General features: G+C 45.8%; 1 pseudogene; it reads left to right on the forward strand.

Annotated features, from left to right (window-relative positions):
• The first annotated feature begins 7,147 nt into the window (after positions 1-7,147).
• LOC119358069 lies at positions 7,148-10,031 on the forward strand (annotated as a pseudogene).
• The last annotated feature ends 1,250 nt before the right edge of the window (positions 10,032-11,281 follow it).

Consider the following 11,281-nt stretch of genomic DNA (forward strand, 5'->3'; position numbering starts at 1 on the left):
TGCCTACATATAGTATGACAGGACATAAATCTGTCCTAAAATGATACCATGATTCCCGCGAGTGCACAATGAACCTGTTAACTAACATTTTAATATGGTTTGAAAATTGTGCAATTGAATAAGGATAAGTTAGTCTTAAAGCCCATAAAAGATTCGAAAGTGAATTAACCTGCAAGATAGGTTTGGCCATCGCACTATAGGTGATCCCGCTGACTCGAGCATGATGGATTGGTGCAGACTCAAGCATGGTGGATTGATGCAGACTCGCCCTTGTGCCAGAAAAAACAGCATTCGGTTTCAGTAAGGACATAGATGATTAATGGAGGATCAAATACTCACCTCTGTGCTTTTTTGGCATGAATGCCATGGAAGGAAAAGAGCATTGCTATCGACGATCAAACATTAGCAATGGAAGTAGCAAATTCCAGGAAGAGAAAAAGAATTCAGTGACCCCCACAAAATATATACTAATTCTCAGAGATAGTGAATTCGAATTTCTACAACCTACCAAATTTAACTATTTAAGCATGAGGTCACAATCAAGAAAATGATGCTAGTCAACTAAAAAGGTTAAATTCAGAATTGTGAGACTATAGTGCAAAAAATAATAAGCAGTACATGACAACTGTCAAAGCAACATCCCAATAACTTGAAAGAAAACTGGATATGTTAAAATCATGTGCGCACACCAATAACTTCAAAGGTTAAAATCATGAAATTGAATTATACATTCAGAATCCGAGACATAGTAAATAAACTGCACTGGATAGTACATACCTCTTAAAAGATGGGTGTTGATCTGCAGAGTATGTTTACATTCAGTACAAAGGCTCATGGTTTTGTTTTGTCTGCATCTATGTTAGCAAGTGCAGACCCAAGATCAAGTGTTACATAAATAATCTCTCGTGTTACATCAGTGCCTTCTCTAATCAAAGCAATCACACCTGCAAGAACTTTAGCAGTCAGCATGTTTGTTTGTGGTCACACTGAATATACTGAAACAGTAGGCATAAAAAAAAGTAGGCATAAAAATCTCCTTTGAAAGGACAATTTATTCACTTCAATAGCTATCATCCTTAATCACAAATGAAGTCCAACTGTTGCTACCTGGAAGATAGCATTCCAATACATAAAGTACGAATCCATACGAAGAAAGCTCCCCGTGCCAGATCTTGAGGTCCCTTAGACCAGGAAAGAGAAGAGCAGACAGTCGGCACAGCGCTACCATATCATTTTTCTGTCTAAGATCTCTGAAGCTACGGGGAGGAGTGAGACCGAGGCCTGTAAAAATTTCCTAGGGTCAGATGCACTGGTCAGATGGGATCAAGAAGGGAGATGACGGGGAGCACGGTTGGAGGAGATGGCCACCATGATGGGCATGCAGTCGGACGAGATAACCTGTACCAGCGCCGATGAGGCGGAGAGAAGGACGGAGGCGATGCCAGGATGCGCCGGCTCGATGCGCCTGGTGCGTCGTCCCTCCCGCAAAGGCTGCTTGGAGATGTGCGCTCTTCGGGCAGGAGGGAGCAGCAGCGTCACATGGGTAGGAGGGGGGCGGTGTCGCATCGGCTGGCGGCGTCGCGAGGACGGCCGCGGCTGGTTCAGAGGATGCAGCGGCGCAGGCGCCGGGGCAGTGCAGACGTGGGTGCGGCCACTCGGGTGCCGGGGCAGGCTCTATCTCCTGGATATCGCAGGATGGATGCCACGCTGTGAGGGGTAACAATCGGCGATGGCGATCGTGCACAGAGGCGATGGAGCGGTGCAGTGCAGTGAGGTCATCGTGCATGGAAGAGACGTTGTTGGTGGGCGGCGTCTGGCACGAGGTCGCCACCGTGACAGACGGTGAGATCAAGGTCCAGGGCGTGGAATTTCCTTAGTTTGCTATCACACTTCCGTGATTGTAGGGACCGGTTGTTCGAGTACTACTTCCCTGGTGAAGCACGGTCAGTCAACAAAAATGGCGAAGTGCACACCATTAAGGGATTAGCTTAATGATGGTTGTTAGATTGATAATTGTGCGCCTAATCGTGTAGTATTGATTGGTTTGTGCGATGTTGTGGGACTAATTGCAGGGTGCGCCTAAGAAAGTTCTTGTTTGATTTTTTAATAGTAGTGGAGAGGAGATGAGGCTGAAATGACATCAGCCATGACGACCAAGGCCAGGCGCGCGCCAGCGGGCATAGAGCGGCATGTTTCCTCTTTGGTGCAAAGGAGGCATGCGCAGGTGCAGAGTCCCAAGGAATCAGCCAAACGTTGTTGTTTGCGTGCAACAAGACCAGGACCGCCAGAACGATGGGATGGATGTCATTGTCGAGCCCACCATGACATCATGTTCAGAAGCTTTGCAGGCGAAGACCACCTTTTGTCAGGCTCAAATGCACTACTTGGCCCCTTTCAAAATTGGCCGTTATGGGATCCCTTCCTGCCTAAGTTTTTGGGGAAGAGGACCGAGCCACTATAAATATAGCCTAACCACCACCGTAGAAGAGAGGGAATCATCCAGCCCTTGAGAGACAAGAACCCCGAGATCTCATCACAAGAACAGGCCTCCTGAGGCTGTTCTTCCCCTTGTACTAGTTCATCCTCAGCCCCCCGCGAGGCTAATCCACCACAAAGTAGGAGTAAGGTTTTACACCGCAAGGTGGCCCAACCCTGGGTAAACTGCTATGTCCTTTTCCTTCCTATTCATCGAGCTAGGTCGTGAGAGCAGCGAGGCGAACGGTTTGAGAGGTTGAGTTCTTCGCGCACGCCCCAGAGTTCGAACCTTTCTTGGGCCTGTGGAGCCTAGAACTAACAATATTCGATGACACCTGCATGCACGCACGCCCAACCCCAGCAGAATTCAGATTTTGGTTGAATTTCAATGAAACTCGAACCACCATTTTCCGTCATTTGTCTAAGTGAAAGGAAAATACATGTGTTGCACGAATGATTTTTATAGTTGATTAATATACATATGAATCGTCCTTTGGAGTAGATTGTTGATTTTCTGTAGCTTTGTTAATCTTGAGTTCCCTTGCTACTGCTGCTAGCCTATAACACTGGATTCAGTGAAATGAAGTTATAAATTTGAAATTAAGTTGTACTACTAATTCTGAAATGAAGTTGTAAATTTGTCTGAAATGAAGTTGTAAATTTGAAGCTACTTCTACTAGCATGTAACAACTTCTACTCCTAATTCTATAACTAGGCTTCTAAATATTTAGAGTAAATGGAACCTCTCTTCAGTTAACTGAAACCTTTTTCTGCCAATTTAACTGAAACCTTTTTCAGTTAGTTTAAATAATACCCATTTCTGTTAACTGATTAGCATAGCCCTTTTTCTGTTGATTTAAATTAACTAAAACATTTTCAGTTACTTTAAATTAAACATGCAGTGTAGATGTACTCATTTGATTCATTTGAAAAGATGAGTAATTCTTTTTCATTAACAGAAGCTTCTCATCTCTTTTCTTCTATTTTCCTCTTTTCTCTTCTTCTCTTTGTTGTTGTTAAGTTAGGACTTGCTGATGATGATTGTTGTTGTTAGAAATTATGATTGCTTGTGTCTTAATTTTTTTCTTCTGTAATGATGTTATGAAATGCCACGCAGGTCATTATTGGTGCTGCTGCTGTTGCTGTGGTTGTCGGAGGTGTTGCTGCCGTATTTGGTGGAGCTGCAGTCCGAGAAGGTCAAGGATGAGATCATCCTCGATGAGAACGACATCGAGCTCGTCTCCCACTCTGCCGCCCTCATCAACTAGGTGAATCAAACAGGACCCAGAACCTGTCTTTGTTCATGTGCATGTTGTGTTGCTTGAATAATTTGGTTGATGAGATGCAAATGATATTGCATCATGTTTGCTTATGCTCTTTGCGGAAACTAGTATGCTAGATGTTCTTAGAAATCATTGCAATGTCTTCAGATGTTGGATGTCGAGTGTTCTTTGTTTGTGATGCATATATGGCTCCTTGTGCTATTCAACATGATGCAAATAGGGCTACTTCTGTCGTTGTGATGCTGTTGTTTGTGGTTTGTCCAGTTTTGCCCTGTATAGTTGCTTCTTTCTCTTCATGTATTATTATGTGCCCCGGAATGCTTTGGTTTTTGCTTCCATATAATCTGCTTCTACATTCTGTTCCTGTGTAGTCTGATATGCAGTGATTCAGTTTGTGGTTCCACATAATCAATCTACTTCTATGCTTTGTTCTTGTATAATTTTCCTACTGTTCTTGTTGTTCTATGCGTTCGCCTTCTAGGGACAACATATATGTACTTTTCCTACTTGTTTTTCTTTATTTAAGCCGGTAGCCTTTTATGTTCATTCTTTTTCAGGAGCTCCAGGCCTAATTTTTCGCCTTTATGTTCACTCTTTCACAGGAGCTTCAGGCCTAATTTTTTCGAGTGTGAAGCCATGAAGCCAAGTGCGAAGCAGTGAAGCCCTACTTAGGAAAGTGTTTTTTGGTTCTGTAGTAGACTGTAAATTTTAATATTGTAACGGATTGTAAAAGGCTACTTTAGTGTTATTTGATGAATTATATTTGTTTTGTCCTGTTTGAAATAGTGATTATGTATGTTGAAAACTTGACCAGTGGGACCCACTTATGAATATAATCTGAGAAATTTTCAAATTCCTGACATGTGGGACTGATGTATGGCATTATGACTAGTGGGAACCTTCTGAACAATGGTACCAGCTCCAAAATATAATGGGTGGAAATAGAAAACAAATTGATTGTAAGAAGGCCAGGCCCAGAAATAAAGAAGTTGAAATATTGGGCTTGGCCCATGTAGCCCACAAGAATTGACTTGAAAAAAAGCTTGAATTGTTGGGGTTGGCCCATGTAGAGCATCGAATTGGACCGGGCTGATTCTAATCAACGACCTTTTTATTTGGTCGCAATTTTTTCACGTCAGCTTGCCACGTCAGATCCGACATGGCCTATGTAGACAACCAACGACCAAAACAAAAAGGTCGTTGATTCAACGGCCTTTTGTTTTGGTCGTTACCTCCAACGACCTTATCGTAGAGAAGGTCGTTAATTTTCATTAAAGACGTTCAGCTTTTGACCATCTATTTTTTATCACAAAAAGGTCGCAAATGAAAAGCAATGACCATTCAGCGACCAATAGCGATGGTCGCATAATTCACATATTTCTTGTAGTGAGAGAAGATATTTTAAAATTGTTAAATGAAGGAAGCCATAAGAGCATCTACATCCGGGCGCCTCAAATCAGTCTCAAACGCCTGAGCCGGCGGACCGGTCACTGATCGACCAAAAAACATACCCACCCGGGCACCTCAAACGCCCAGGCTCTCCAATGCCCCACATATCCAGCCCAAATGTAGAGCAAATATGTGGTCGCCTAGGTGCGCCTGTGCGCGTCTGCCACGTCACCCCAGCCCACCACCGACCCCACACCGTCCCCACATAAAACTTCAATCCGTCCCCTCTGCGATCCCTAGCTCACTCGACTCTCCTCTCTCGCTCATGTCCCCTCCTCCCCAATCTTCGATTTCGATCGAGTCCGACGACTCCGGCGAGATGTCGACCTCTGACATCGACTCAGGCTCAGACCTCGACGTCATTGCATCGAGCTATCCAAGGTGGACCCAGGGGGCATCTCTGGACATGCCCCGTTGCCGCTCCCGCGCCGACGCAGCGCAGAGGTCAGAGAAGACCCTCCCTGCCCGCGTGCAGCTCCGCGAGGGCTAAGCAGTCCGCTCTGCCCCCACATTGTCCCCTTCGCCCATCGGCCGCTGCTCTACAAGGGCAGCGGTGGGTGCTAGTCCCTGCACCGCCGGCTCGGACGCGCACGCCGGAATCAAAGGCACACGCCACCCGCCGCTAGAGGCAGCAGGCAAGAAGGAACACAACAGAGCAATTCATGTGCCGCCGCCGCGGGCTGCCGGTGGTGCCTAGCGAGGACGAGCGGCTCCTCACTTGGGTCTATCGCCGGTCGCCAATGACCGTGGAGACGGACACTGGCCGGCCACGGAGAAAGAACGAGAAGGCGCTCCGGCTTGCCATTGAGCAGTCGGAGCGCGAGGCGGTGGAGGCGGCGGTGGAGGCGACTCGGGTGGCTAGGCTCAAGCGGCAGCATGATAGGGCCGTCCGGCGGATGAAGGGACTCATTGTCCTCTCCGACTCTTCGTCCGACGACGGCGACGACCACAGCTCCACCTTGGATGACTCTGACGATCCACCACCTGCCGCGGACGCCTACAACTACGTCGTTGACCGGGAGGGCAATAGCCTGGTGAGGAAGTGGTGATCCCGCTCCTTCTCCGTTTATATTATCATTTTTTAGTTGTTTAAGTTTAGAACTTGTCTCGCGATGAACTCTAGTAATCTTTTGGATGATGTTAAGTGGGTTTAAATACTCGCGATGTTACACGGGAACTTCGCGATGATGTTAAGTGGGTTTACCTGCATTCTTGTCCGTTTGATGCCAAAAAAATTTATCCGTTGTTTGATCATGTAGAGTAGTTTTTTATACGATGATCATGTAGAATAGGTTTTTTTACGATGATCATGTAAAGTAGTTTATTATGTTGCATGCGTGGTATGAATATAAGGTGTCGGATACGAAGTACGGGGATGTGCGAGCCAGAACTTGAGGCCCTTGTTTGTTATCGCTTTTGAGGGGTCGGATTTGCTGTATTGGTAGATGCTCTAAGAAGACACGGCACACCAAGTCCGATCAGATTTCTCTGCCTTCATCAATCTCGCACCCATGACATCCCCGTGTCTCAGGGTGGACACGGTCCGGGCCGGTCCGGTCCCGGTCCGAGCCGTCGTTTGGACCGGCCGCCGGCGGTCCGGGCCGGACCGGACCGAGCAGGCCAGCGGTCCTCTTTTCAGGGACCGGACCGGCGAGGCAAAAGCCCGGGCTGGACCGGCGGACCGGCCAACCACTCACCGGCGGCGAGAGGGTGACCATGGCGTCGGGGAGTGAAGGCTCTAGGCCCTAATCAGAAGGGGGAACAGAGCGGGAAGTTGCAGTGACTCACGTAGAACACGATGGTGTGGTCAGGGAGGCCGGGGAAGCAATGACGGCGACATAATCAACGATGAATGACGGCGGCAGGAGTTCGGTAAGGAGGAAGATGGCGATGGCTTCGGAACGAATCAGGCCGATTCATTCTGCGGGGACGTAGATCTGATGGTCGCGGAGCTCCTGGACATGGTGGTTGGTCGTGGGGAGGCCGGTCGCCGCGTCCGCGAAAGGTTGTGCACTGGACGGCGGCGGCCGCGGCACAGGTGCGTGCGTGTGTGCGTTTTTTTGAGCGAAACATGTCCTGCAGAATCGAGGAACTGGAAGGGATGGAGTGGAGAGCTCAGGTGAGTGGCTGGTGCGGTGGGTGGCGCTCGCCGCTGGGATGGGAGAGGAAGACGGCGGCGTCGCTGCTGTGATTCTCGGTCCGGTCGGTCGGCTCGGTTAAAGCCCGGACCGGACCGAAGCTTTATCGGGCCTGATTCTAGAGCTCGGACCGAGTGATTTTTTGATCGGGCCAGGCCCGAGCTGGCCAGGACCGAGCGGGCCACGAGCCGGTCCAAAAGACCGCTCGTGTCGTCCACCCTGACCCGTGTCCCCCGCGATCGGCCGTCCTCGCGCCGCCGTCCCGGTCGAGCGTCTCCCGTCGCTCTGCCACCCGGCTGACATGATCGCCTCCTGTCCTCGCGCCGCGGAGTTCTGTCGCACAGCACGCCTGTGATCAACCGCCTTCGCGCCGCCGTCTCCGTAGAGGCACACAAAGGGAAGCCAATCGGCGGTCACATGTTCGTCTTCTCATTTTCCTTATATTCTTATTGTCCCGTTGCATCTCCTGCCAATTATCTCTTCTATCGTTGTTGCGCCTTTAGGTTGGGTGTATGTATCGTCTGAGATGTGTGTATTGGATGGGCTGCCGGTTCTTGAACCATTAATTTAGGCTACAGGTTTCAGTCATTTAGGCTAAATCAATTAGCCTTGTGGTAGTGAATCTGTCAACCTTTTGTTTCCATGGTAGGAACGGGATGAAAACATGATCATATTAATTGTTATGTATCCCCTCTGTCCCAAATTAGTTGTCTTATTAGATTTGTCTAGATAATGATGTACCTAACACTAAAACGTGTTTAGATACAGCCGTATCTAAATAAATCTAAGACAACTAATTCAGGACGGAGGGAATACTAGAATAATATGTAGAAGATACTTGATGTATTATTTCGTAACTGTGTAAATTATCCACATTCACACAATATATGGTAGTATGTAACTATGGTGGTAATGTGAGATTCACATGATCTGCTTCGTAGTTCCGTAATTTGGATTTTCAGTACAATTTTATAGCATTTGAAAGGATTTGAGACTAGTTGCATATGGCGGGATGGGAGATTTCTGTTAAGAAATCACGATTCATGATCAAAGCAATGTTTCTGCCTTTAGCATTTACTAGTTCTGTCCTCCTGGTGTTTTTTTCTTCTTCTGAAAGCTAACTACGAACGCAGTTTACTGCAGCGTACTTGAAAACTTGAAGCCGAAGTTTAACCCATTATTGGCTGTTCCTCATAGTTACCACCTGTATTCTAAGTTTCTAACACAGTCAGTTTAGAAAATACCAGAGATACTCTACAAAACTGTACGATGCTAACCACGTAGAATCATCCAGCCAGCCTCTTGTGATGTTTTATGAACATTTGACCATCCACAAGCAGAAAAGTATTACATGGTAATAGATGCAACAGATGCTCAGATGGATCCAATAGTTATGCGAAAATGAATGATGTAGAATCATGCCAGACCTCCTTTATCAATTGGCTTTCTTATACAACATTAATTTAACAGATCTGGTAATGTAACTTTGATGCTGAAAAAGAGTGCGTCCATGGCTCCGGAGAAGGGACCAAACACTGAAGAATGTGTGGAAAAAACTATTAAGGTCACAAGGTCCAAGGACCTTCAGCTTCACCATCTACCTCTTGTAAGTAAATTGCTTAGCCCTCTACACCCTGTAAAAAAATTCATGATTTGTCTGTGTGGCACACACGCATACGCCTGGTGGGTTAAAACACACTGAGGAATTCTGTCGAGTTAATTTTGCATCTTCTGCAGGATGTTTTACGTTGCATACTGTCACGATTGACACTGAAAGAAGCTGTACGGATGAGCATACTGTCTAGGAAGTGGGAGCGGCTTTGGAAATGCTGCCCAAAACTAGTGTTCACCAGAGCCACAATGCGCAGCAGCAATGCCATGTTAGGCCGCCAAAAAACCTCGAAGACAAGGTTCGTCAGGCGTATCAGCAGCATCCTGCGGCAGCTACAATCAGCTAGCCTGAATAAGTTTGTGGTCAAGTTCGCGCTTCGGAAAAGGCACACGGCTCACATTGATAGATGGGTCAACTTTTCTGTCGCATCAAGAACAAAACATTTGGTTCTTGATTTATGTCCAGGAATGAAAGTTAGTAGTACCGACACGGATGACATGTACACCTTCCCACTCCATCTTTTTGATGCCAGTAGTGGTTCTTGTGTCAAGTCTCTTCGTCTAGGGTTCGTCTATTTAACGCCACTCCCTGATCTCTGCGGATTTGCGAACCTTAAGAAACTCTCTCTGCATATGGTGATCATCACAGGGGAATTCTCGTGCTTGGTCCCAGTATGTGCTGTTCTTGAGTGGCTAAGCATCACCAGATGCAGAATGGCTGGGCTAAGCATAGCGCAGGAACTACGTGCAGTTCTGTTTCCTGCTGAAGTTAGAAATCCGGGCTCCAAACCTTGTCACCTTCATGTTCAACGATCATGCTATACCTATCATGCTTGGTGAACCTCTGAAAATTTCAGAGGCGACGATTGGTTTGTTTTCGTCCTCCGACTGTTTCAATTATGTCTTCACTGATCTTGTCAATGCTCTTTCACATGTGCAGTCTCTCTCCATAAACTTCAAAATTAACACCGAGGTCTGTTCTGCCTTCATGGTTTTGCTTCCATTTCTTTACGCTGTACGAGGAGGTCATTGTTTGTCTCACATTTGCCAATTGCTAATGTTACTGGTGCTGGGGTTTGTGAAAAATCCTACCAGACTTACCAATCTGAGACATTTGATCTTGAAGATAGATATTTCTGGGTGGCCAGAAACTACTGGTGGAATTCTTCGTTTGGCTTACATTTTGAAGCTAGCCCCCTTTTTGGAAGAGTTGGTACTCCATGTAAGTGTGTTCTCATATTACCATGCAAAATGCAAACATGAACTTGGGTACATTTAGTAAAAAAAAATACGAAAAGGTAGGTTGAAAAAATGTGAATAAAGTTCATAGATGTAGATGCACATCCAAATTTTGGTGGGAAGAAATATATCCATTTGCGTGATGCACCCAAAAAACTGACATATGCTTTTCACTATACTTTGTAAATTTATATAAATAGTTCAACAATATATATATCTATCATTTTGTTTAAACTCATAGCTCAGGACTTTCAGACCTTGGAGGTGCTACTTTATAATTTTGTTTAAACTCCTGGTGCAGATGCACCAAGAAAGTCTTAAAAGGCACCACCAAAGAAAACTCGTTTTCCGCATAACATTTTGTGCATTGTTATATTCTTGCAAAAATATGAGATATGATAACAAGCAACTATTTTTCCACTCTATATTTTTTTGAAAAAAATCCACACTATGTTTTTTTTTGAAAAATCTGTTAATTATACGTCACAAAAAAAATCATGCAGATGTCTTATCTTAACTTGGCAATTCCTGTCTTGCAAACAATTGAGGATACCTCCCCGCCTCATCCGCACAGTCATCTGAAGACTATCCGAATGACCGGGTTTTACGGTTTGCATGGTCAGCTTGAGCTAGCACTCTATCTGCTTCGGAATGCAACTTCTCTCAAGTGTATGGTCATAGATCCTGTGGTGAGAAACAGCTCATACATTCCACCTCTGGTGGTAGCAGAGAAACAAATATATCAAGGCAGGATAACGGCCAGGACTAAACTTTGGAGGAACAACGAGTTCAGAGGCGTCCTTGAAATTCTGTGAAAAGGGAAAGAAGTATCTGAATTGCCTGCATCTTTATGCCGGTTTAATGAATTGAGACGGTGACTGATACCCGGAGGAAGGTGCTCACAAGCAAGTCATATGATACGAGTATGTGTACCTTTATAGTCTGTTTGTTAAGACTAGATGAACGGCAGAGATGGTGCCTCATTTAAATAAGATGACTCTGGATACTGGTTACAGCATATGTGTTATTATGAAGTTTTAAGAGCTTTGGTTTATTTGTTTGTTCTTGAGAGATTGTTTGTATTTC

This window comes from Triticum dicoccoides, chromosome 2A (genome assembly GCF_002162155.2).
Source record: "Triticum dicoccoides isolate Atlit2015 ecotype Zavitan chromosome 2A, WEW_v2.0, whole genome shotgun sequence".
Taxonomy (NCBI): domain Eukaryota; kingdom Viridiplantae; phylum Streptophyta; class Magnoliopsida; order Poales; family Poaceae; genus Triticum; species Triticum dicoccoides.